General features: G+C 27.3%; 1 non-coding gene and 1 pseudogene across 1 annotated transcript; one reads left to right on the top strand and one right to left on the bottom strand.

Annotated features, from left to right (window-relative positions):
- Positions 1-5,397: 5,397 nt before the first annotated feature.
- TRNAH-GUG (transfer RNA histidin (anticodon GUG)) lies at positions 5,398-5,468 on the top strand. The gene has a single exon. It is a non-coding gene; the product is annotated as a tRNA-His (tRNA).
- A 13,512-nt stretch (positions 5,469-18,980) lies between these two features.
- On the bottom strand, positions 18,981-19,101 carry LOC143921934 (5S ribosomal RNA; annotated as a pseudogene).
- Positions 19,102-27,963: the final 8,862 nt, after the last annotated feature.

Genomic DNA, 27,963 nt, shown 5'->3' with positions numbered 1-27,963 from the left:
TTTCCAAGATTGACAGGTATAAACAGCTTATAGAAACTCATTTTACAAAATAAAGTTATTTCTTTAAACATACAAGTAATATATTCAATATTGTTAATTGAAGACCTATTTAAAGGGGGTTTTAATTAATATGATTTCAACATTAAATAACGCTCTTCAATTTATTGAATTCGAAATATAACCAGAATAATGTAATTTACTAATAATATCTACCGTTTTCAACTCTTACTCTTCAATTTATTGAATTTATAATATCAAACGATTAAACTTTTCTAATCTGTTTTATTTATACATCTGCTATACTTAAGGTTACTCCTTTACGCAAAAGTTTTAATTTACCAGCACAATCTGCTATTCTCTTTAATTTTTAATAATATCAGTCGAAGATAATCATTACAAGTGGCATTTATTAAATATTAGAAGCTTAAATGGCTAGAATTTAACCCAATCCCCCAATCTTAACTTTTATCGTTTATTTACAAGAGATCTACTAAAACAAATATACTCTAATTTATTAATAATATCTTCCAATCTTATATTTCACACGGGCATCACTTTCTTTATTACTATTTAATTAATGATATCTCAATCCCCACTTTTACCTTGTTACTATTAGAAATGTCTTCTCAACCCCCACTTTTACTTTATCACTATTACTATTTAATTAATGATATCTCAATCCCCACTTTTACCTTGTTACTATTAGAAATGTCTTCTCAACCCCACTTTTACTTTATCACTATTACTACTATTTAAAATGCCTTCCCAACACCTACTTTTACATTCTTTATTACTATTTAATTAATGAAATCTTAATCCTTACTTTCCCCCTATTTTTACAAGCCAATTGTATTAATGATATTTCAATCCCCACTTTTACTTAATTACTATTACTACTATTTAAAATGCCGCCTCAACACCCACTTTTACCTTGTTACTATTAGAAATGTCTTCCCAACACCTACTTTTACTTAATTCCTATTACTATTATTACATCAAAAAAACCTTTCAAATCTCTTTTTACTTATTAATTTATTTAAAATCTCTTCTCATCTTTCGTTTTATCATTATTTTTGCTATAAATAAAGTTATAACGGCAATTGGAAATAAAATATAATCAATAAAACATTCACATTCATTTCTTATCATTCCTAAATAAGTAAACCAGTCATATGATATTGAATTTCTTTTATTTATATTTTTAATTATAAATTCTGCCATTATTTTTGGTTCAACAATTTTATTTGAATATTCAATATTTTTAGTAATTAAAGGTTTTGTTATTTCTTCTTGTTTAAACCCCTCTGTTTTCATAGAACAACAATAAATTATTTTTAAAAAAATATTCTCTTTTTTTAATTTTTCTTTTTCTGTTTCATAAAATAATTTTAATGAAATTTTTGAAGAAGAATATGAAGAGAAACCAGGGATTGAAATTAAATTTAATGTTGTACTTACAAAAATAAATGTAAAAGGTTTTAATAAAGTTTTTTTAAAAAAATATAAAGATTTTATTACACCAATAAAATTTATATTAATTTGTTTTTCAAAAATATCAATATTTTGATCTTTAAAAAAACCAGGAATAGAAATTCCAGCACAATAAAAAATTACATCAAAATCACCTTTTAAATCGAATTTATCTAATTGAGAATTAAAAACATAACCATTTATAGTAGATTTATTTACACCTTTAAATAATTTTAAAATTTTAATTAATTTTTCATTAGATCTAGAAGTTATAGTAATTTTATTACCTAAAAAATATAAATGTTTAGCTAAATGTAAACCTAAACCTGAAGAACCACCAATAATTAAATATTTTTTAGAAATAAATTCATTTTTATTATTTTTTAGAAAAAAACACAAAAATAATAACAAAATTAAAATAATTAACAAAAAATAATATTTAAATAAATAAGTTTTTAAACAAAAAGTGATTAATAAAGACTTTTGAATATTTAGAATTGAAAAAAAGTTTAAAACCATACTTTTAATAGAACAAATTAATTAAAATAAATTAAACTGTTTAGGAATGAACCAATTAATAAGATAAATAGAACCAAGGGGCTAATTAGATAAAACAAATGAAATGCATTTATTCAATTAAGAAAGACATTTAGAAAAGAAACAACGGGTTAGTAAGAGAAAACAAATGAAATGCATTTAATCAATTAAGAAAGGCATTTGAAAAAGAACCAACGGGCTAGTAGGAGAAAACAAATGAAATGCATTTAATCAATTAAGAAAGACATTTAGAAAAGAAACAACGGGTTAGTAAGAGAAAACAAATGAAATGCATTTAGTCAATTAAGAAAGACATTTAGAAAAGAAACAACGGGTTAATTAGAGAAAACAAATTAAATGCATTTAATCAATTAAGAAAGACATTTAGAAAAGAACCAAGGGGCTAATTAGAGAAAACAAATTAAATGCATTTAATCAATTAAGAAAGACATTTGAAAAAGAACCAACGGGCTAGTAGGAGAAAACAAATGAAATGCATTTAATCAATTAAGAAAGACATTTAGAAAAGAACCAACGGGCTAGTAGGAGAAAACAAATTAAATGCATTTAATCAATTAGTAGAGGAAATTTGAAATAGGCCAGACAATAAGTAGATAACACCTTAATTAGTAGATCACAAATTAAATGCATTTAATCAATTAAGAAAGACATTTAGAAAAGAACCAAGGGGTTAATTAGTAGATCACAAATGAAATGCATTTAATCTATTAATAAGATAAATAGAAAAGAAACAACGGGTTAATTAGAGAAAACAAATGAAATGCAGTTAATCAATTAAGAAAGACATTTGAAATAGGCCAGACAATAAGTAGATAACGCCTTAATTAGTAGATCACAAATGAAATGCATTTAATCAATTAAGAAAGACATTTGAAAAAGAAACAACGGGCTAGTAGGAGAAGATATGAAATAGAAGGAACAAAGCAATTAGAAATGTATTTAATCGATTAAAAGTAACCACCTCAATTGTACATCACATTTGACATGCCACATCCTAATTAATACACGTCATTGGAAACAGGACCAGTCAATTAATACGGCACATTTGAAATACAGTTAACCTACTAGTACACACCGTATTAAATTAAGCCAGACTATAAGTTGAGTATATCTAAATTAGTACAGCACAAGTAGTAATTAAGTACATCACGTATTAAATTAAGCCAGACTATAAGTTGAGTATATCTAATTAGTACAGCACAAGTAGTAATTAAGTACATCACGTATTAAATAAAAGTAGTAAATCAATTAAGTTTATATTCCCCTGTAAGTATAAAGTATGTTTTATAATCCAAATGTTAAGTAAGTACATCACGTATTAAATCAATTAAGTTTATATTCCCCTGTAAGTATAAAGTATGTTTTATAATCCAAATGTTAAGATTAAGTTTAAATATCAACTTGCTTTATAATTTATCAGTTAAACTTATTTAAAAACACCCTTTGTAAATTGTTAACTTAAATTTTAATTTATTAAATGGGCCACCACTGGATAAAAACAACCACAATTTATATTTCATCAATTTGGAACAAAATCAAATAGAAAGGAATTTCACAGCATAAAAGGAGAAAAAAACATATTTTTGTTTGATAAGGTAAAACTTCGGCATTCATCAAAGGCGTTTTATAATGTTGAAGCGCTAAAATTATTTGTTTATTGATGAAAGTAAAAAAAGATTTTTTTACCCTTTTGATCTGGCTGTTACCCCTTGCCCTGTGTTTTTACAGTTTATTTGCTGTTTTATACTTTTTAGTTATGTAAATTAGCTCTTTTCATAGCTTTTTACGGGATACATGTGTTTTTACAGTTTATTTGCTGTTTTTTACTTTTTAATTATGTGAGCTTTTATGCCGCTTGATCCCGGTCTTTTACTTTTTTATTGCCGTAGCTCCATCACTTAATCCAGTTTTATTATAATTTAATATTGCGGTTTTATTAAAGTTGTTTCCAGTTTTATTTTGCTAGAAATATTGATATTTAAGGAATGCCATTCTTTATTTTTGGACTTTAATTTTAAAAAGAGAAGGGGGTAGTTGTAATTAAATAGTTTATTCACACATTTTACATTTTGAAGTTTTTGTTTTTTAGTATTTAAATATCATAGCTTAAACACCCAGAATTTATCAATAACTGCCAAAAAAGAAACCATAAAAGAGCAGTGGGCATATCTTTTTAGGGCCAAATTTCATTACGTAAAAAGACAATTTGAACAGTTGTTGGAAACAACAGCGGCAGTGCCACCAGATGTTTTTACGTAAAACGAAAATTCTAATAGATTTCATTACAGAAAAAACCAGTATGAACAGGTGCTATTACACAAAAGGGCATAACAACCAGATGCTTTCACGTAAAACGAAAATTCTAATAGATCTCGTCACAGAAAAAACCAGTATGAACAGGTGCCATTACACAAAAGGGCATAACAACTAGATGCTTTCACGTAAAATGCCACTTCCATCAGGGTTTTAAGCAGTCAAATCATGTAAATCATTGGCACTCTATAAATTTAATTAAAACAATATTTTTGCCGTAATTCTAGTGTTTTATATAATTCTGCTTTATTTTTTTGACAACAAAAAATTGCTCTTGTAATCTTTAAATGATAACTCAAATTCAACTGGCTGTTAAAAGTGGTTAAAAACAGGCTGCAATGGCCTTTCTAATTGCCCTTGTAATCATTAAATTATAACTCGAATTCAACTGGCTGTTAAAAGTGGTTAAAAACAGGCTGCAATGGCCTTTCTAATTGCCCTTGTAATCATTAAATTATAACTCGAATTCAACTGGCTGTTAAAAGTGGTTAAAAACAGGCTGCAATGGCCTTTCTAATTGCCCTTGTAATCATTAAATTATAACTCAAATTCAACTGGCTGTAAAAAATGGTTAAAAACAGGCTGCAATGGCCTTTCTAATTGCCCTTGTAATCATTAAATTATAACTCAAATTCAACTGGCTGTAAAAAATGGTTAAAAATAAATTATTTGTTTAACTGTGTGTTTGTCACTCAAATTTCTTTCAGATGTTATGCTTTAAATGTGGTTGTTACTTTAATCAGCCATCTTTATAATTAAGTTTAAATGGGATTTCTTATTAAAATAAATCCCCTTGTTGTGATTATCTTCTAATAAACAAAGGAGTTCACACTATTACATGCCTAGGTTACTACATATTTCTATTCCATTAATAGTTTATTAGACTATTGCATTGTTAAATACTTAAGTGTTTACATATTTAATTCCTGCTTTTTATATACTTAAATATTACATTACTGAACATTTGATAATTACATTGTACAAACGGTCACTTTCCATTATTTACTAAAGCACTTTCCTTTAAATAGAATAAATTGACGTTTGTTTCTAACTCCGGCGAGCGTAGCTTAAAGGTCGAGCACCTCGTTGTGGCCGTGGAGACGCGGGTTCGATTCCCGCCGTTCGCATTTTTGAAAAAAATATTTTGAGTTTTTTGTTTTTCTTCTATACCACTTTCCTCATTCAACCAAGCAAGTAAATTCTAAGTCACTTTCCTTTTATATCAGCCTATTATATTCTAAGTCACTTTCCTTTTATATCAGTCTATTATATTCTAAATCAATTCCAAAAGTAAATTTAACAATGCGCTCAATAAATAAACCTCTTCAAGCAGTCTATTATATTCTAAGTCACTTTCATTTTCAACCAAGCAAATAAATTCTAAATCAACTCCAAAAGTAAATTTAACAATGCGCTCAATAAATACACCTCTTCAAGCAGTCTATTATATTCTAAGTCTCTTCCAAAAGTAAATTTAACAATGCGCTCAATAAATACACCTCTTCAAGCAGTCTATTATATTCCAATTCACTTTCCTTTTATATCAGACTATTATATTCTAAATCACTTCCAAAAGTAAATTTAACAATGCGCTCAATAGTACACCCAGCTTATCACCCCATTTAATTCACGCTTACTCCAGCCTCCCCCCTAGACTCTGCCATCACCCTTGCTCTCTATGTATTTCTTTATATCAAACTCTTTCCCATTTACAACCCCTTCTAATTCTACTTTCAATTCCATCCCTTCCATAAATTTAGCTTCTTCTTTTATTACTTCATCCCCTTCCCTTTGAAGTTTCTTTATTATTCTTCTGTCCCTTTCCGTTATATTAATACACTCTTCTTTATTAATTTTGTATTCTAAAATGTCATTTAATGATAATCCTATTCTTTCTATTGTAATTAAATTCCTTTTATAAATTAAAAATATCAGTAACCCGTACGGGTCAAAATCGGTCATACAAACCATTCTAATTTTCGGCTTTAATTTTTGTAATAATTTTATTGTATTTTTACAGGGAAATCCTTTACCACAAACGGTTAAATAATTGTCACTTACAATTTTAGACATGACAGATTCCTTCTCTACTACGATAACTAAAGAATAAGAATGTTGTACAGAAATAACATTAGACATGTCAGGGATAAGGGAATAATTAGCGTTTATATTGTAATTACTAAAGACGGGATTAAGTTGATTGTTTAATTGTGATGGGTTCGAGTCTGGAAAGGAGTAATAATTGGGGTTATTGGATTGTGATGGGTTCAAATCCAGTGAAGTGCGATTATTTAACTGTGATGTGTTCGAGTCTGTGGAAGTAAAATAATTAGGGTTATTGGATTGTGTTTGGTTCAAATCCAGTGAAGTGAGATTATTTAACTGTGATGGGTTCGAGTCTGTGGAAGTAAAATAATTAGGGTTATTGGATTGTGTTTGGTTCAAATCCAGTGAAGTGAGATTATTTAACTGTGGTGGGTTCGAGTCTGTGGAAGTAAAATAATTAGGGTTATTGGATTGTGTTTGGTTCAAATCCAGTGAAGTGAGATTATTTAACTGTGGAGGGTTCGAGTCTGGAGTACTACAATAATTTGTGCTGCAGAAATGTTTCGATTGTGAATTATTGAATTGAGCAGTGTTCGAATCCAGGGTGGTATGATGTGCCGGGTTATTATATTGTCTCGCGTTAAACTCCACCTTACTATAGTATTCCTGATTATTACATTGTTCTGTGTTCGTTTCGTCCCCCTTCTTATTAATTTTACCCCTTTTATTTTCATTTATATTTTCTTCTAAATTATAAATAAACTTCAATTTACCATTATAAATACCCTTTAATCCGGCTAAAATATTTAACTCACACATTTCACATTTGAACTTTTTCGTATAAAAAGAAATTATCGAATCAACTTTTTTTTGTGTTTTAAAAATTGGAACCCCCTGATAATAAATTGAACGCTTATTTATAAATTTGTTTTCTTTTATTAAAGAAAAAGAGATTGAAAGTACCTTTAATTTAGCTAAAGTCATTTCATTTATTTCGTTTTCAAATAGTAAAAGGACTTCCTTTTCTATTTGATTGGAAATTGAAGAATGCATAAAAATGGAGAAATTAATGAAATTATAAAAAGGGAAGTGGGGGAAATGCAGGTGAGATGTGGAGGATATATGAGTGTGTTAAATGTGAGCTAGTGAGATGTGGAGGATATGCGAGTGTGTTAGATGTGGAGGATATGTTAGGGAGTTAGATGTGAGTTAATGAGATGTGGAGGATATGTGAGTGTGTTAGATGTGAGTTAATGAGATGTGGAGGATATGTTAGGGAGTTAGATGTGAAGGATGAGACGTGGGGGGTATGTGGATTAATTAGATGTGAGTTAATGAGATGTGGAGGATATGTGAGTGTGTTAGATGTGGAGGATATGTGAGTGTGTTAGATATGGAGGATATGTGAGTGTGTGTGGGAAATGGATGAGGCCTTGGGATTGGTAAGTAAGGAATGGATGAGGCGTGGGGGATATGTGAGTGAGGGGAGGATGAAGGTAGAAGATTTAGATTGGAATATATAACAGATGTACTAGCTATGTAAGAAATGTGGAGGGTTAGATATTTGCTTGAAATAATTGGAGATACGTGTGGTATATGAGGACAATTAGGTATATTTGTGATTGTGCGGGGTATTTACACATATATAAAAGCTAAATGAAGTTGTTGGGGATTTTATTGTGGATTGATCTTACAGGGGTAGTAAAATTTCCCTAGAAAGTATTTTTAATATTGTTTTGGATTGATCTTTTTTGTATCTGCTTTTGGATCGAAGGCCTTAATTGTGATTTTAAAGGTGGCTTAAACTTGCCTTTAAAACTTTCTTGTAATTGTCGCTCCTGTGACATCTAAGATTCTTATTTTACCATTTTGTAGCAATTAAACCTATTTGGGGATTATTATTTATAGTCGATTAAGCATTAATTAGATGGCATATAAGAAAGTAAAAGTAATCCTTAAACAAATATTGTTATTTGAAACATTAAATAATTTAACTTTAGCACTTCTTTTTGTTTGGTAATTATGATATTTGATGTTAAGACTTTCATAATTTAATTCGTTGGTTAATTACTTCTAATTTATTTTAAAATACAAATTAACTTAAAATAACAACGGAGTTACAAAATAACATTATGGGTGACCAATTATGTTAAATTAAGTACTTAAATATACTTTTATTTAACAAAGTACTTTAATCTACCTGTTTATCTTAATCTACTTTTATTTAATTAAGTCCCTTATTCTACCTGTTTATCTGAATCTACTCTTATTTAATTAAGTACTTTAATCTACCTGTTTATCTTAATCTACTTTTATTTGATTAAGTACTTTAATTAAGTTTTATATCTTAGTTTAATTAAGTACTTAAATATACTTTTATTTGGCAAAGTGCTTTAATCTACCTGTTTATCCGAATCTACTTTTATTTAATTAAGTACTTTAATTAAGTCCCTTATTCTACTTTTATTTGACAAAGTACTTTAATCTACCTGTTTATCTGAATCTACTTTTATTTAATTAAGTACTTTAATTAAGTCCCTTATTCTACTTTTATTTAACAAAGTACCTTATTCTGCCAGTTTAACATCATATTAAATTAAGTACCTTTTTTATCTTTTTTAGAGCTTTATATCTTTTGGTTAATAATTACAGTAGTTACAATAATGTAATTATTAAAATATAATTTGCTATAATAAAGAACAATCATCTTACAAGTCACTTGGCCCAAATACAATATAATTGCCCTCATTAAATAAAGTCTTTTTATATAAACAATAAATCAATCTAATCTGATATAGCTAGTGCCATTAATTAATATCCAATACAAGTTAGTTTCTACCATTAATTAAATATAATGCAATCTGACTCAACTTTAATTAAACTACATAATCACCCCCTTAATTAAATTTAATACAATCTATCTGTAATTTTAATTACACTGCGGATATACCCATCTTAATTAAATATAATGCAATCTGACTCAACCTTAATTAAACACATTGGCTGCTACCATTAATTAAATTTAATACAATCTATCTGTAATGTTAATTTAAAAGCCTACCCGCTACCATTAATTAAATATAATCCAATCTGACTCAACCTTAATTAAACTTTATAATCAGCCCATTAATTAAATATTACACGTCTAAGGTGCCATCTTAAGTTAAGTATATCCAGTACGTTTATAAATCTAATTAGTAAATAGTCTTACGAAGTTTAATTTTACAAAAGTTAAAACTTTTAGATGTCCACAAGGAGCGTTAATTAACTAAATCTTTTTCTAAGGTATTGGTTTTGGGCCTTAAACAATATTTTTTGAAAACATTTATTAAAATCCTGACGTTGGAAGATTTTTATTTAACAAATAACCCGTTAAACAAGATCCCCTACGATAATCTATACTTTTATTTTGATTACAATTACAATTCTTATTATCGACTGGGCAGTGTGTAAATGGTGGGTGTGTATATCCTATATCTTTAAAAAAATGAATTTCTTTTTTATCTAAAAATAAATAAGCGCCTAAAGTATGAACCGGGGCATCCCCCCATCTTTCATAATAAAATCCTTCACTTTCATCTAAATATTTAGCATATGCTCGATATTGATCACTCCTTAAAAATTCAAATGATCCAATTTCAAAATTTGACCAGAAGTGGCAACCATTATAATTTCCTTGTTCATTAAATATAAATTTTAATTTTTCATTATTTTGTGAAATTAAATCGTTATTTTTTTCCATAAATTCTTTAGTTACTTTCCAAAGTGTAGGTATCGATTTCATAAATTCAATTATTGTTATTGTAAATCCGTATTTCCAATTATTTTTTTCCATCTGTTGAAAGGGATCAAAATCTAAATTACAATGGAATTCTACACCGGGCTCTATTCTCCAATAATATTTATATTTTTTTAAAAGGGGGTGATCAAAAAATTTTATAGAAAAAAAACGGCACATATTATGATAACTTTCTAGTTTAGCATAGGGAACCGAATATTTAGCCATATTTTCCCATTTAAGTTTAGCTATTTTTTCATCAATAGATTTTGGCATTTCCCAATCTTCTTTGTCAATCAAATCAAAATTGGCCGTTGAACTAATAACTTCAGCTATTTTGTCTATAAAATTACTATCCCATTCTTTATCATTTAAAAAGACATAAGGATATTGGTGATTTTTATTAAAAGTTACTTCAAAGCTTTTAATACTAGAAATAATATCTTTAAGATCTTCATTTCTACAAAGAATTACAATTACACTGTCAGATCTTTTACAAAATGAAAAGATTGAGTGAAATATTAGAAACCAGCTGATGCCCATTATGTTTTGATTTTGAAAAAATTAAATAAACACCAATGTTTCAGGTGTGTGGAATAATTTAAAAGATCTGATTAATTTAGGGATTTAAATAGCATCTTAAAAAATTGAAAAAACAAATTTTATTTAACACAATGATATTATCTATCAAAAGCAATCTAAAATAGTCACGATAAATATAAAAATTTGTTGATTTGCTTTGTATTAAAAAGAAGCTAAAATAATGATGTTACTTATTTGAAATAAGTATAAATATAAAAATTTGTTGCTTTGCTTTGTATTAAAAAGAAGCTAAAATAGTGATGTTACTTATTTGAAATAAGTTTAAATATAAAAATTTGTTGCTTTGCTTTGTATTAAAAAGAAGCTAAAATAATGATGTTACTTATTTGAAATAAGTATAAATATAAAAATTTGTTGCTTTGCTTTGTATTAAAAAGAAGCTAAAATAGTGATGTTACTTATTTGAAATAAGTTTAAATATAAAAATTTGTTGCTTTGCTTTGTATTAAAAAGAAGCTAAAATAATGATGTTACTTATTTGAAATAAGTATAAATATAAAAATTTGTTGCTTTGCTTTGTATTAAAAAGAAGCTAAAATAGTGATGTTACTTATTTGAAATAAGTTTAAATATAAAAATTTGTTGCTTTGCTTTGTATTAAAAAGAAGCTAAAATAATGATGTTACTTATTTGAAATAAGTATAAATATGTTTCTATTTAGTTTTTTGAAAGATAGACTTTTAAATTAAAAAATCACAATATTTTTAAATTAAAAGTCAGTGTTTGTTTATATTTTAATTTGATGAAAACGGGTATAAAATAATTTACTGCGTGGCTAGTATTATGAAAATATAATTATTAAAGATTCAAATTAATTAATAAGTTGAAGGTGGATATTTTACATACAATTTTTAGAATTAAAAAGTAATTAGTAGCTGCCAATTAAGTTTTGGAGTTATCTAACCGATAATAACATATATGGAGTTTCTATAATGATTAATTGATTAGTAAGAGACAAATAAACTAAAAAAAAATGTTGGATTTATTTAAGCTGTAGTTGTTAATACATGTTAGTTTTCTTCCTGTGTTTCTCTGTAACCCGGTCGGGGAACCGCATTGCTGCGTAAACCCCCCACGGCCCTTATGCCAGCTTTAATCCCTCTGTCGAAAGTCGACTCGCCTTAGGACTAAGTGTCCATTGACCTTAACAAGACAAATAAACTATGTCTCTAAAGCCGATAATAAAATCGAGTAATTATTTTTATATTTAAACAACAATTACTTTGTTTATTTTAAATTCACACATTCTAACAAAAACATAAAGAGTGAGCAACTTAGTAAAAATTTTTAATTATTTAGATCATTGATTATTCGTAAGAAAACCTATTTAATTTATAAAAGCAGCTTATAATGGAATTAAATAATTAAGGAGCGTGGGTGAAAGATAAGTCCTTTAAACTTCAGACAGTGGGGTATTATCTTTGATTAAACTTCAGACAGTGAGGTACTGTCTATAATTAAACTCCTAGTTAAGGTCAATGGAACATTTAATTCTAAGGCGAGTCGACTTTCGACAAGAGGTATTAATAGCTATAAGGCTGTGTAGATTTGTAGGGTAGACCTGATTTTTGCTGCATTTGTACTACTTTTAATAAATACCTTTTTTTTAGTATATTTAGATCGATGCTATCCTTCTAAACAGGCGGCCTTTGCAAACTTATACTACGATGTCTCTTTAATAAATTCAATAGTAGCTGTTGTGTAATTCTTTTAGCCACTAATTACCCTTAATGATTAAAAATTTTAAAAATGATAATTTACGCCATCTTTTATGGCACAAGGTAGTAGCAATAATTTCTGTTGGATTTTAGCTAATTCTATTTAATAAATACACTTGTTATGATTATCTTCGACTATTATAATTAATTACCTTTTTTTGGTTTTTAATATAATTTAAATAAATAACCCAAATGATTAAATCCTTATTTAAAGTAAGAGTTTGAGGTAAACATGGGTATTTATTTAAGTACAATATATATATCCAACTTTTAATGAAAAGGTTACTCTATCTTCGATGATACAAGACAACTTTTTTGTACCCTTTTTTAATATTACGGCAGGATTATGGCCATCTAAGCTAATACTATTTAATAAATTTACTTTTTATGATTATCTTTGCTATTAAATCCTATGTCTATTTGATTTTATTAAAAAAATTTAACACCCCCTAAAAAGATTTAAATTATTTTAAAGATGTAGATGAAAAAATTTGTTTATAAATTAAGATATTTTGAATTCACCCGATCTAAAAATTTGAATTTGTATATAACTCTGCTGTTTTCTTAATAGAAAAATTTACTCAAAGTAAGCAGGAGGCAATTAACCATGCAATTTCTTAATTAAAACGAGTTTTTTGAAACCAATACAATATACGACTGTGACAAAGTTTAATCGAAAATTATTTTCATAATATAAATTGTTGAAATAGTGTAAATAATTTCAAAAAAAATCACCCCGCTAATGCCAAATAGATTTCAAAGAACAACATAAATCAATAAAAACAAGCCGGATTTTGTTAAAAAATGCAGTAACAGTGTGGCAAAGAATCTAAAGCCCACCCTTCGCAATTTCTGTTTTTTGCACCCAATAACAAGTTGCTTTTCTAAACATAAATGGTTCTAATTGATAAATAACTCATTTTTTTAATTTCATGTAATTTCCAAGATAATGCTAAGTATTTTATTACATTAGGGTAACTCAAACATTCCGCAAGAATATATGGCCGTTGTCTCGCCAGTATTAAATTTATATCCGAGTCTATTATTTTTTTTAATTTAGTTTTACTTTTTAACGTAATAGCAGAGTTTTCGTTTTAAGGTGCTCTACATAATGATTCAAGTTTTTAATTGCATAGCACCAATTTAACATAAACACATAAATAAAATTAGGATTTGCCACAAGACTGAAGAAAACTTTCAATCACAACTTTATTCAAAGACTTTTGAGAGAATTAATTTAAAATTTAGAGCAGGTATTGATGTGAAAGAAAATTGTAGAAGTCATGAGGTTATTAATTAAGATTGTTGAAATAGTATTAATTAAATAAAAAAAAATGTTGGATTTATTTAAGCTGTAGTTGTTAATACTTGTTAGTTTTCTTCGTGTGTTTCTCTGTAAATAATTAAATAACCCTTAATGCCAAATAGGTCTTCAGATAACAACAAAGATTAAAGAATTTTCCAGGTACAACCTATACAAACTCAATAATACATGTGCAAATGAGTTTTTAACATTAGCAATCAACGTTATAATGTTACTATTTTATTTTATAAAATTTTACAACAACATGATTTGTTATAATTTTGGGAAAAGAAAGAATTTTATGTTTATTTATAAAACCTGCTATATCAAATAATTATTACTGTGAATAGAATGAAAATGTAAAAAAAATAAATTTTTCAAAAATTCATGTTACAGTAATACATTTTAGTTGGTAATCATAAAACATGTATAATTTTTTTAAAATATTTAATTAAAATGCTTTAAAAATAAATAAAGAGCATCATAAGCGCCCAAAAATGGTTTATTTTGGACAAATCCTCTAGGTTTTGTTGTGAAATCTAAAAACTTGTAATTATACAATATGTTTATGCAGATACAAACACTTAACAATGGTATAATTTAAAAAAAAATCAATATCCCTGTCTTATGCCATCAAAGATGGCGTAAGCTCTTCGTCATCAAAGCTTTTTTTTTAATATTAATAGAGGATAACGCAACAATCCCAAGGGGTTGATTTGTAATTACAGACGACGATAAGCATATCAAAGACATCCATTTGTTTTTATCTCAATGCGTTATTATTATGAATATTTGCAAATCAATAATCACAAATTTGTTTTTTTTTGCAGATTACAAGTTTAAACAGAGTGATTTAGGCAGTTTAATAATATTGTATCACCATTAAATAACATATAGAACAAAATTGAATTAAAAACAAATTTTTCAAAAAAGTAAAATTGATTACAAGGAATCACTTTTGTATAAAACATACATGCTTGTGAATACATAATAGTGTTCCAGTTTTACACATTTTTTTATATCCGTGGCCATATCTATTGGAAAGCACAGAAACCGAAATGAACTCCGAAGTTAATTAAGTTCAGGCCTACTTCAAGTACTGAGATGTCTGGAATTTAGGGAACGGCGGATTCTGCAGTTTTTGTTAAATAAAATTAATTTTATAGTATCATTATTTGATTAATTATTATTTTTACTTATGGATTTTTCAAAAAGAAGATAAAAATACCGGTATATTCTTTAATTTTATTACTTCAAATATTCTTGAACCCCCATTGGTTATTATTCACATTTTAACCTGTCAAATCAATCCTTTTATGTTTATATAATTAATTAAACTTTACCCCAACTAAATGAGAGCACATTCTAGAACAATTTTTATGCATTTGTACAACATAGCATGCAGTGCTAAATTAATAATGAACTACAAAAAATCTTTAATGCCTCAAAATGATTCAAAGACCACGAGTATATCTAGACTACTGAATTTGGAAAGGCCAGAAACAATTATTGGGAATAAAAAAACTCTGCCAAAACATTAAACCATGCTCTTCGGGTTCAATTCAAATATTAAAAAGGCCTAATGATAATTATGAGGAGTTGCAAAATAAAAAAACCAAAAAAGACTCTGCAGATAAAAAGAAGAATTCCCCTGGGCAGGGTTTAAATTCTGCTGATCTTTTGGACACAGGCAAACCTTCTAAAGGGAATGATCTTAAGTCAAATGGCAGTTTACGCAGTCTACCCGATACTGATTTTGTGAAGTTACTATTGGTTTTTATTAAAAATTTGCTTTATTACAGAAATAGCCTTTTAAATCTTTTTGATACATTTATATTTAGAGTTAAAAATGAAAACCATTCTTTAAAAAAACAAAAAATCATTTTGCAGATATGGTTGAAAGAAAAAAATCTAGATGACCCCAAGAATCTTAAAGATTTTATTAATCTTACAATAAGTTTTTTAGATATTAGTAATGATGATGTCTTAAATATAAATGTCAATAACTATGAAAATAAGAAGAATCAAATGAATGATGATGAGCAGAAAATTGACGAGTTCTTAAAAAGAATTGTGACAACCAAGACATAAATGCAAAGAATAATTTTAATAGATACTCTATTACTGAGTCAATTACCAACATACGTAGTCAAAATATTATTATTAAATTGTTAAAGAAAAAAAAAACAAGTCGAAACCCAGAATTTTCGATTTGGAATACTTACTGCATATATTTATTTGGTCGGAATTTTGCTAATGCCGACTATTTAGACTTGTTTAGCCATTTATTTCAAGCAATTATAAATTTGTCGAAAAATTTTGATGAAAATTTACAAGAAATGTTTCAGCAGCATTTAGCACGGCCTTCAGCAATAAGATTGAAATTTGATTATTGTTACAGTTCTAACTTAGAGAAAAACTCGCTATTTTATTGGCTGATGGATTGGGTAATTTACACAGCTTATGTTTACAAAAAATGTGACTTTAACCAACCAAAAATACAAGCATATTTTGTATTTGATAAAAAGCCAGAAGGCCGATTGGTCCATGCAATTTTAGTATTGTTTAGTGCCATTAATTTCTCGTGTGGTAAGCAATGTATAGATTTTAATGATGAAGTGTTAATTAAAAACTTGAAAATCACTGTATCAAATGAGTTAATTAAGCCTGGCAATGAAAATGAAAAGTTTTTTCTAGATTTCGAAATTAAATTTTACAATTCTTTGGAGAAGTATTATTGTCATGATGCAAAACGAACTGATATTATAAGAAATCTTAAAACATTTAAAACAACGGAGGAGAATTTAGTTTTTGTTAATAATTTTTACCCGTTAGCAAAAGAATTATTAACAAAGCTTTATATTTTAGTTGAAGATTCATTGGTAAAAGCACAGCCCATACCTCAAATAGCCATTGAATAATAATAAATATTATTTATTTAAACTTTTAATTTATCATATTTAAAATAATAAGTAGGATATACTTCATATAAAAATAAATGGTCATGTCCACCACAAACTCTTACTTATTATATTCAATGGGAATACCTTAATAATTAACATAAAGATTGTTGAAAGCATATCTTTGGACATCATAAGAAAGTATTGAGATAGAGAATATATTCCCATAAACTAGAATCTCGAAAATAATGATCAAGAAGACATCTTGTAAGGCAAGGTTTAACGGCGTTATCTTTCATGTTTGGGAATTCTCGGAAGCTACTTGCGTTTTGCGTCAGCTTTTTTCATTGCCGGTTGTTTTTTCTTTTCGAGCATCTTCTTCTCCGAGGCCCACCACCTACAGCAAGAAATGCTTTTGAAACCTCGTCTTATTAAAAACTAGTGATTAGATGTTTGCTTCAATCTTAGCTAGAATCCCTATTTCACTCCTGTAATTTTTTGAGGAATTTCGTGGCTAAGACTTCCTAGTTTTTTTTGTAAAAAATTATTTTCACATTATATTTAAACATAAAAGCCTTTTCATTTACTTTTAATAATCAAATATATTCATAATAAATGTCTTTTGTAAATAAAATTTTCTTAAAAAACTCCTAATTTAATACTTATTTGATTTCGGCGGTTTATATTGTGTAATCCAAACTAAATCTAACCATAAACTGTCACCTGATAATAATATGTTAATAATGCCTAAAAATCTATGTAAATTACAATGGAATTAAAAAGATGTATCTAAAAGAAGTTTAGGAAGGCTTATGATAGTTCAACATTTTATTTATTCTAAATAGTAAATAATAAAGCTTGGAGAAAATTAGTTGATTTAAGCTGAAAACAATAGATAATTGACTGTATAATGAACTAGAACATATTTTAAATAATTAATATATCATTTCATTCTATTTAATAATATTAGAATGTGATAGATAAAAATTATTAAACAAAGAGTTTATATAAAAAATTAATAATTGTTTTAATAATGTTAAAGTTACCCCTATGCCATTAAATCCTTTTTACGAATAAATTTAATTACAATTGTTGCGTTAACTTCTATTAATATAATTTAATACCCAAATTGGCAAATACTTATTTAATAAAGAGTTTTTACTATCTTCGATGGCACTTGGCAGCATTTTCTAATTATCTTATTCGATTTAAGTACAAAAAAAAAAAAAAAAAAACAAATTTATTAACCAATTGATCTTACTATCACCTACAAAAAAGGTAACTTTTAAAACATCCTACACTGTTGATAGAGATCAGTTGAAACTTCTGGTGTTACACACCTACCATACCATTAAGGCTTTGGTTACAAGAGGGTTATATTTACAAGTTGATTACTAAGTTATCTGCAATTAATGCAGACCTCTTCTTAATCATTGCTAACAAATACTTAGTTACACTAGGTATTATATCAGCAGGCTTTCTGCCGAAAGCTGGCGTCTCACCTCCCATGAGAATTTTTAGTTTCAACTGTCTCTGTTTTTGAGTATCAGTTGTTATTAGATTAATAGAGTTGATCAAGCTCAAAAAATATTTGGATCTTTCTATTACTAAGGCATTACAATCTAGTAACAAATGAGCTGCGTCTTCTTTTGCTACAGAATTACACATAATACATTTATTTCTAAATAATGGATTGATTCTACCGGTTATAACCATTTGATTAATCGTTATAAAAGTTCCAGTTCTCAATTTAAACAACGTATTTAGACCAGTGACGTTAACCTCCGGATCTAATTCTGCTTGACGAAGTTTTCTTCCACTAGCTAAGTTAAGCTTCTTCATGGAGCTCCCTATAATGCTCTTATCTTTTTTATCATGTCTCTTCGATTTAAGTACAAACTTAATTATATTCACGTTGCACCTGCGAACTAATTTATGACTCATTGACCAATAAATCATATTTTCCAACCGTTTCTGCTATACAACTTTTAATAAATAATTATATTTAAAACGGCAAGCTAAATTAAGGGTTTTCATTAAGAAATGATACTAAATTACAGTAACACGAAAATGTTAAAAACTTACTGGACTTTATATTACTTTTCCATGATATTAACAGGTTTAAAGTTAAAAATCTGATAAATATATGAATAATAAAAATAAGCAAAAAGCAGAAATGCTCATAAGCAAATAAGCCACGTATTTAGATTCATAAGTGCAGCAAATACATAAAAGAGTATAGTTCGTAAAAACTAAATACTGATTTAAGAAAATTAAGTTTCTTAAAACAAAAACTGCAGCACCCGTCGTTCCCAAGAGATCTCTCATCTCAGTACTTGAAACAAGCTCGCATTGACTTAACTTCGGAGTTCGGATGGGTTCCGGTGCTTTCAAATGGATATGGCCGCAGATGAAAATAAAACAAAACATAATTTTATATCTTATTATATATGTACTTAATTGCTGAACATATAAATGTGCGTGTTTTTTCGGTCGTAGTAAATTTTTAACTTCTTTGGTACACCAATAAAATTAAATTTAAAAGCAAGCCAAAGAAATAATTAGTACATCAACGGTTTGTAATCAATTTATTAGAGCAAGCATGATTATATAAACGCCAGTTTTTATTAAAAAGTGGAAATATTTTTTGTTCGTTTAACTTTGTGAAAAGCTGCAGATATAAATCGAAAAGCCCACGCTTTGTTCTTTCATCCAAGCCCGATCTCTTTCAAAAAACCAAATTTTCAAGATCACCCGATCATATCATGCAACTTTTGATTACTGTGAGGGGGGAGCATAGCGTAAACAACATGAACTAATTACGTGCTAATATATAAGTACTTGCTTTAGCACTACCCTTTCTATAAAGGGTTATAGATGATTTTCTTTTTCCTTATTAGTCCTGACACAGTCTACTTTACACTCCAGCACCCAATTGACAAATGTAGCTGCCCTTAATTATCTTCTATATTACTCTATACAGATCCATACCTGTAGTTTTTAATTTCCTAAACTTGGGTTTAATTGTTATTTTACTTTTTCAGAAGAAGTGTGCTTTCCTGAAGTTACTTATTTTTATTCAACAAGACAATTCTTGCTCGGCTAGCGTTTCTTTAGGGGGTTTTAACTTCGATTTACATCCAAGTGGTTAAAAAAAACATGTAAATTAATGATGAGCAAAAAGACATTCAAACAATTAAATTACATCTTTTTAATAAAAAGCAAGTTGTTTCCGTGCTAATTTGCACTTCTAATTTAATAATTTAGATTTTTTTATTTAAAAGCGATGAAGGCTAGATATGATTTAAAAAAGCAGGTGAACTTCAAGTTTATTCGTTTATTAGATTGTCGTATCTTAAGTTACCAGCAACCTTGTAGATTTATTAATGATTATTTACACAGTAAGAAAATACAAACAAATAATTGTTTACTTCAGTCATTTTTCCCAAAAAGAACAATTTAATGTGCCACCACATATTTAATGAATCAAAAAACATAGTTTTAGATACAATATCATTATCTTTGTTTTTGCTCGATTATTTATTTACTAAATTTATTAAATTATAAGATTGAAGTGCATTCTTTAATTTAAATATTTTGATTATCTTAATTAAAATAACAAAACAAAAATTTGTTTACTTTTTTTCGTATAAAAATAAACAAACCCAAATACCCCCTATAAAATCACCACGTTGCTATTAGGCACAAGAGTAATCATTTCAATGTGAAAACCTTGGTGGTGTAACAATACTTGGGAGATAAAGCAGCCATTGCAGTAATTAAAATGGATACCTTTCTAAATGTAAATAACATATCTCGCAACATATTCTGAACATGTTTAATAATTCATCTGAATATTGATTAACCCCGTATATATTGAACCTTGACATTTATTAATTATAAAAAGTGGGCCGTTCAAAAGATGTAAGAACCCATCTTTTTTTTAAACAAGAAATAATTAATCTAATAGAAAGTGATTGGTGTTTACAAAGAGCATCATAATGCAATAGTTAACATTGAAAATTTATTTTAATAAACTATAAGATTAATTAAAAACAACTAACAAATTTAGAGATCCAAATAATTGATTAAAAAAAATTTTTAAATAATATTATATGTTTTAGTATTTAAATGTTATAAAAAAGGTATTGTATGGTTGAAACAAGATCTAAATTATAAAAAACTTGTTTATATCAATAAGAGACATAAAAATTAGTTACGAAACGCTATTATGTTTAAGATACTCATGTGAAATAGTATATATGCTGAAATAAATTAATCCAATAAACAGCACATAAATCCACGCCAGGTATTTTTATTTAAAACTTAAATTTAAATATGTGATCTTATAAAGATTATTTAGTCTTCTCCTTTACAATCTTCATTGTAATCAAGTTGAATATGTCAATAATTATTAATAAAATTCTGGGTAAGCGCTAAATATGCGTTTAAACATTATTCAAGCGTTATATTCAACTTATATTTCTAGCGGGTAGGTAGCCTGCTTAAGAAATTAATATTTTTGCCATTGTGTTAAAAATGTTTGTAAAATGAACTTATTAAAACTGGTCACGCTTGTTTTTTCTATCTTATGTATTGTTTCTACTGCCGAGATCATTTTTGTGTTGTTATTAATAAATCTGTTGAGTCTACTTGGCACAGTTATGCTAAGCGCCTATATTTTTGTGAAATTTGTTTTCTGAAGGTTGAAATTATTAATTAGAGATTTTTTAACAATTTATTTTATAGTAGAGGGGAAGATCCTGGTACAACTAACCATATTTGTGCTAATGAATCTGCTGCAAAATTAGGGCTGCTATTATCATACAGTTTGGAGGATTTAATTCAGATGGTATTTTTTCTCGCCCACTTGGTTTAAACAAATGACAACCTGTTTTTGATATATTAAATTCTTTATAAATAAATTCAAATGTTTAATTTACATGTGGATGTGATCCACTTTAAATTTCTCATAATAAAAAAAATACTTAAAAGTATGTAAATAGCGCTGGCCTTGTATTAACAATGAAATTAATATAACGTAAGTATAAGAAGTTTAAAAAGACATATAGGAAATTTAACATGTTATTATTCTAGTTGTCTAATGGAATAGGGTACTAGGAGAGTAGTTGATTAAAGCAGTAAAACAATAGATCATTAAACGGTTATTGAACTAGGGCAGATCTTTAACTTCTATTGAAAATATTAGAATGTGAAAGGTTCAAACTTATTGAATGATATTTTGTTTTTTAATTATATATGTAATTAATAAAAAATTGTTATCTGAAGATATTTTAGACATTAAAAGCTATTTGTTTAATACGATTTTAATATATAATATATTCCACTCCCAAAGTAATTTAATAAATACACTTTTTACGATTATCTTCGACTTGGCATCAGATAGGATTCCACAGAAAAATTCCATTCTTCAAAGTTGGAAGTATAAATGATAGTAACAAAATTGATCTAATTATAGAAAACTAATGGTTTAAGACTTTTGTTTGGACGAATAAAAATAAAAAATTTCCTGAAACATAGAGAAAATTTGAAGAAAGATTAATTAAGTATTTAATGAAAGAAGTTTACAAGAAAATGTTAATTAATAGACATATATTTTAAGAAAAAAATATTAACTTGTTTGTAAAGATCTATGCCTAATGAAAAGTGTTCTTAATTACTGTCTTGTACCATCAAAGATGGCGTAAGCTCTGCATTAAATAAGTATTTAATCATTTAGAGCATTTATTTTAAATATATTAATAGTCGATTAAAGAATAATATCGATGTATTTATTTCTAGCTGCTTTAATAAAATATTTAGAATTCTTAATTTATTCGACAGGATTAAATTTTTACAATTAAAATAGCGACTATATTTTGATATTTTCCTTTTTAAGATTGAAATATCTTATATTCTCTGTTTTTTTAAGTTTTTATTTATGTATTAAGAAAAAAACAACAAATAATTGTTTATTTCAAATTTTGTTTTGAAAAGCACATAACAGAGCTATTTTTTAAATTAATTAGATTAGAAAGTATAGTTTACAATACCCAGCTTATAACTTTGCTATTGATAGATAAAAACCTATAAAATTAATGGTTTTTATCATTTTAATCACATAGTAATTTAAATTTTATTTCTTAATTAAAAAGTAAACAAACCTAGAATTTGTTTACTTTTTTTTCTATAAAAAAAAACAATCCCAATTACCCCCATGATATCATCACTTTACTATTATACAGATGGGGTATTATTTGGATGAAGAGCTCCTTGTTATTACAGCACTTAGAAGATAAAGCAGCTGTTGTAGTAAATAAGAAGGGTTTTTGATTGAAAGAAAAAAAACTTACTAGGAATTATTCCCATGAAATCACCATGTTACTATTTGGATGTGCTGCTCCTTGTTACTACAGCACTTAGAAGATAAAGCAGCTGTTGTAGTAAATAAGAAAGGTTTTTGATTGGAAGAAAAGAAACTTACTAGGAATTGACCCATGTAATCATCAAGTTACTATTTGGATGTGCTGCTCCTTGTTACTACAGCACTTAGAAGATAAAGCAGCTGTTGTAGTAACTAAGAAGCATTCTCATTTGAATTTGAAGAAAACTTTTTACTAATCTGCTTAATAATTGATTGAATATCTTAATGCGTTTGTTTAAAAGAGGTTTTGCCAAGAAATGAAAATCATGCTTTTGTTGTAAAGGAGGAATCGTCAAATAGAAAATGATTGATGTCTGCAGGATTCTATATATAAAGATCAAAATGCTATGTAACTAAGAGATTCTGGTTGGGAAAATATGAGCTTAATAGAAATCTTAAGTGCTATTGGGTTATATGAGCAAAACTTAATTAAATTTTATTTAAAATCGGCCGTAAAAAAATATTTTAGTATTTTCATTTTAAATAAAGGTATTGATGAGTTGGCGCATGACCTGATATTTGCAACAAAATTACACGCAATACAAGAATAAAAGATAAATATTTTTTGTTTATTTTTTAGAACTTTATTAGTAATTATGCTTAAATTAAATATTTTTCACGAAAAGCTTGATAAATCATAATTACAAGCTAGACAAATTCGGTCGGTTATTTTTCTGAAAATCATAATTTAAGTCTTTCTGTAAATAGAATTTAATAACATAGGGGTAACTTTAACAATTTCTTTTTAATCAAAAGATTTGATCGTCGTTTATATAGCTTTTTAAAAAAATATAAGAGAATTGCGGTATTTAGAAATTATTAGTAAGTAAATTTTAAGTAAAAGGCTAATTGTGTGTCTGATAAATACCTCTTGCTTGTTTCAATATATATTGCTGACAAAAGACGTACATGAATCTATTTAATTAATAATATTGCCATTTAAAGCACAATACTAACATATATGTTTCTGAGGCCGAGTAAATTGTCATAAATTTTTTAATTCATTTTTCTTGAGTTGGGTGCTTGAAAAATGTGGCATTATCCCTTGGGCGAGTTTGTGTTTGCCCATACCTTTCTTATTTAAGTTTTTCTACTGCCCAGGCGCATGATTCCTTTTTACTATTCAGAATCTGACGTATTAAATAGGCATGGGCAGGACAAATCTCGTGTTGCTTGTAATAAATTCATACACGAAATTCTTCTTTTTTATTAGCACTATCGCTTACAATGTCGTCCATAGAAATTGACTGATTCTAGTGTAGCTAGCAATATTTCGCTACTAAATCAACATATCATATAACCAGATCTCTTTTCTATTCTAGTTTGGTTTTTTTAAATTCCGCTTTTCTTTTATCTTCATTTTATCTAAAGGAGAAATAATCAAAGCGCTAATTATTCTTAAACCAAAATGTGCAGAAAATGAGAATAATTTACACAAAAAGCAGTTATATTCAATATTTAAATTACTTGTGCTAAGCAGTTGGGAACTATTAGACAATTTAAAAAATGTAACACTTATAATCATGTAAGATATAAAGTTTCTATAGTGCAGTATCCGATATTTATTTCAAATTAGATTAAAATTTCATAAAAACCAAATAAATAAAGCTCGAGATTTTAAACTTAAAATTTTAAGCACTAATTATGTGTTCTTTAAAGGCAGGAAAAGTAAGTAATCAAATACAATACTAAATAAAAATTAAGGCTGATTAACCCCGTTTCAACCTAAAATAAAATCAAAATATAAATATTTTAAAAGTTACTAGGAAATTGATTTTTTTATTTTATTTTTTTGCAGAAACATGAATTCAGAGTAATTTTAAAGAATTTTTTTTAAATTAATAAAAGTGGACAAACTGTTTTAAAAAAATTCCAAACAAATATTTATTTAATTTTATGTGTAATTATATCTAAGAAGGCTCTTTTAAGAAATGCACAGACACTAGGGTTAACCACTCCCCAGCTCTGATAAATAAGAGCCTTAGTTTTGATTTTAAAGCTTTTTTTGTAGAAGTGAAAAGAAGCTAGGGTAACCACTCCCTAGCTTTTTCGAAAATAATAAAGCTTTCTAATAATTTGTATAATATTAAATAATTTTTTTTCGATACGTTGCCGATGACAACGTTTGCGCCCAGAATCATAATTCTGAGCGATTTCAGAGCCGCCGTCTTCCAGGATCTTTATGAAATTTGTTATAAAAGAGAATTTTAAAAAATATTTTAAACTCGGAAGTGATTAGAATTATAATATGTAAATCAATCAGTAAATAAGTTAACAATAAATATTCAATGTATTCTGTCATAAACATAATTATGAACAAAAGTGTATACATTATTATTAAAACTTGAATGGTGATATCGAATATTTGTAGATCTTCAACTCTCTCACCCATGAGTTTGAAATAGCCAAACATTTATATATTTATATTTTGTTTTGTTACAATATGTATCAAATTTGAAACTGATGGCTTGATTTGATAAAATATATGGCAAATTAAAAAAATATGAAAGCCACAAAAACATGAAATATTGTGTCTGTAATCAATTTTTTAAAACTTTTTTTTTAAATTTTAATTAGTAAATATTTATTTTTTAGAAACAAAACAGGCTCTGATACAAAAAAATGGGTAGATTGAAACACTTTCTATTTTGTAGAGATTTTTAAAACCCGGTAAATTTTTAAAAATAATATTGATCAAAAAAAGGGGGCAAATGACAATTTGTGAATAGGCAAATTTCCTATGAATTAAAATTTATTTGATAAAACCATCATATTTAAACTTTTACACCTTCTAATTACTTCCGAGCTGTCATATTTCAGAAATGTCAGGGTATTTTTTAAAAATGCGCCTTTGATTTATTTTTATTAATTAAACACGAACTAGAGTATAAACAAATGGTATAAATTACTTAATTACAAGCTATTTAACATTTTTGAATCTATTTATATCTTGATTTTGGGGTTAAAAACTAATTTGGTAATTAAATATACTTTCTCAGCTTAAAAAAAATAACTCTTTTCATTCTTTAGCGATTATTTGAAATAGGCTTTTTCTAAGATGCTTCTTTCTTTAACTTTAGCCTAAAGTCTTATAATGCTCAAAGATCGTAATTAGTTGTCGGTTTACTTAAAACTTTTGAATATTAATGGTAAGTGCCATTATCAATTTCCCTGTTTATGAATAAATCATTTTATTAAAATACCTTTTCTCATTTAAAACAATTCTCTAAATAGTTTTTTGAATGAGTATCTAATTAATGATTACAAAACAAAGCGAGAATTAAAAACGACTCGTACTTAGTAAAAACCAAAATATTTAAGAAATCTCACTCAATTAAAACTTAAAATTTTAGCACCGTCAAGGCGACACTTATAACAAGCATTTGGTGGGAATGGCTAGATTATAGCTATTTTAGCCAATACTTTTTAATAAATATCCTTTTTATGATTATCATCGACTTTTATAAACATTTATATTAATCTGTATTTAATTATAATATATAGCAATATTTAATTTAAAAAGCAAGCTTTTTCAAGAAACTAATAAACATTTTCTTATTAATTTCTGGAGAGGCAGCTTCAATTATAATAACGTTCAAAACCGCACGTATGTTTTATTTAATTGCAAATAAATGTTTGAAAAGATAGTATAATAGGGTATTCAATTAAACGCAATGTTATTTATTAAAATTTCGGCTTGCTGATTCACTCCCGAACTGCCCGGGTTCGAGCCTCGCTTTGGTAGGTAAAAGAACATTAACCGGGACGCCGTTACAAAAGTGGGCGCTAGTCGTAATAACCCCACTATAAAAAGACTAAGACAGTATGGTACTGTCTCTAATTATAACGCCAGCTCAGGGTCAATGGGACACTTAGTCCTAAGGCTAGCCGACCGTCGGCAGAGGGATTAAGCTGGCATAAGGGCCGTGGGGGGTTTACGCAGCAATGCGGTTCCCCGACCGGATTACAGAGAAACACACGAAGAAAACTAACAAAGTATTAACAACTACAGCTTAAATAAATCCGAACATTTTTTTTTTTTTTTTTTATTTATTAAAATAATTTTAAGATGTGTGACTTGTTTACTATCGTAAAGTTTTAAAATAGTATTAGACCAATCTATGGCAATATGATAAAGTCTTTAGCTATAACACCCTGTTAAGGCCAATGTAACACTTAATTTTAGGAAACTCGGCAGCCCACAAAAGTATCAGAACACTATAGGGATCTTTCAGAGTTAAAGAAGCAGCCCGATTTTGTTGCCTGACAATAATTTCGTAAATAAATCTGGAGTTTTTAGTATTAGGCTAGTTCTATCCTAGTACCTAGTAGTTTGTAATAATAAACTAATAATTACGATATTTTCTGATGCTTTTTTAATTTATAAGGTCTTTAATTATTAAGGGTATCTAATTAAGTTAAAAAGATTGCAAAAAAACAATATTGGCTTAGAGCTTGGCGATGGAGTAAACTCGACATTATTAAAGTATTTAATTATTAAGATGTAGTTTTAAGGATTACATAACAACAATATTGTTTTTCTTTTACTAAAAATAATACGTAAATACTGCTGTTTATTTTATTAGACCATTTGTATTTTTTTGTGTATTTTATCAAATTCCCATTAAAGATGTTGTACTGATTAATCAATAATTTGTACAAATTACTGTTAATCTTCCTTTTACATGTTTTTTCATCGTTTGTTGATAATTAAAACGAAATACCAACTTCAGCTTTTGAAAATAAAATTTATCAGCTTTTTTTAACCCCAAGGGGCCTTTGGGCCTAATTACATATTTGGAAGATTGTTGAAAAGTCTACGATAGCTTTATGAATGTGTGGTGGTAGTA

Source organism: Arctopsyche grandis, unplaced genomic scaffold, assembly GCF_051622035.1.
Source record: "Arctopsyche grandis isolate Sample6627 unplaced genomic scaffold, ASM5162203v2 HiC_scaffold_56, whole genome shotgun sequence".
NCBI classification, from domain to species: domain Eukaryota; kingdom Metazoa; phylum Arthropoda; class Insecta; order Trichoptera; family Hydropsychidae; genus Arctopsyche; species Arctopsyche grandis.
The sequence above is the reverse complement of the archived record's forward strand: the minus strand, read 5'-3'. Positions and strand labels throughout refer to the sequence as shown.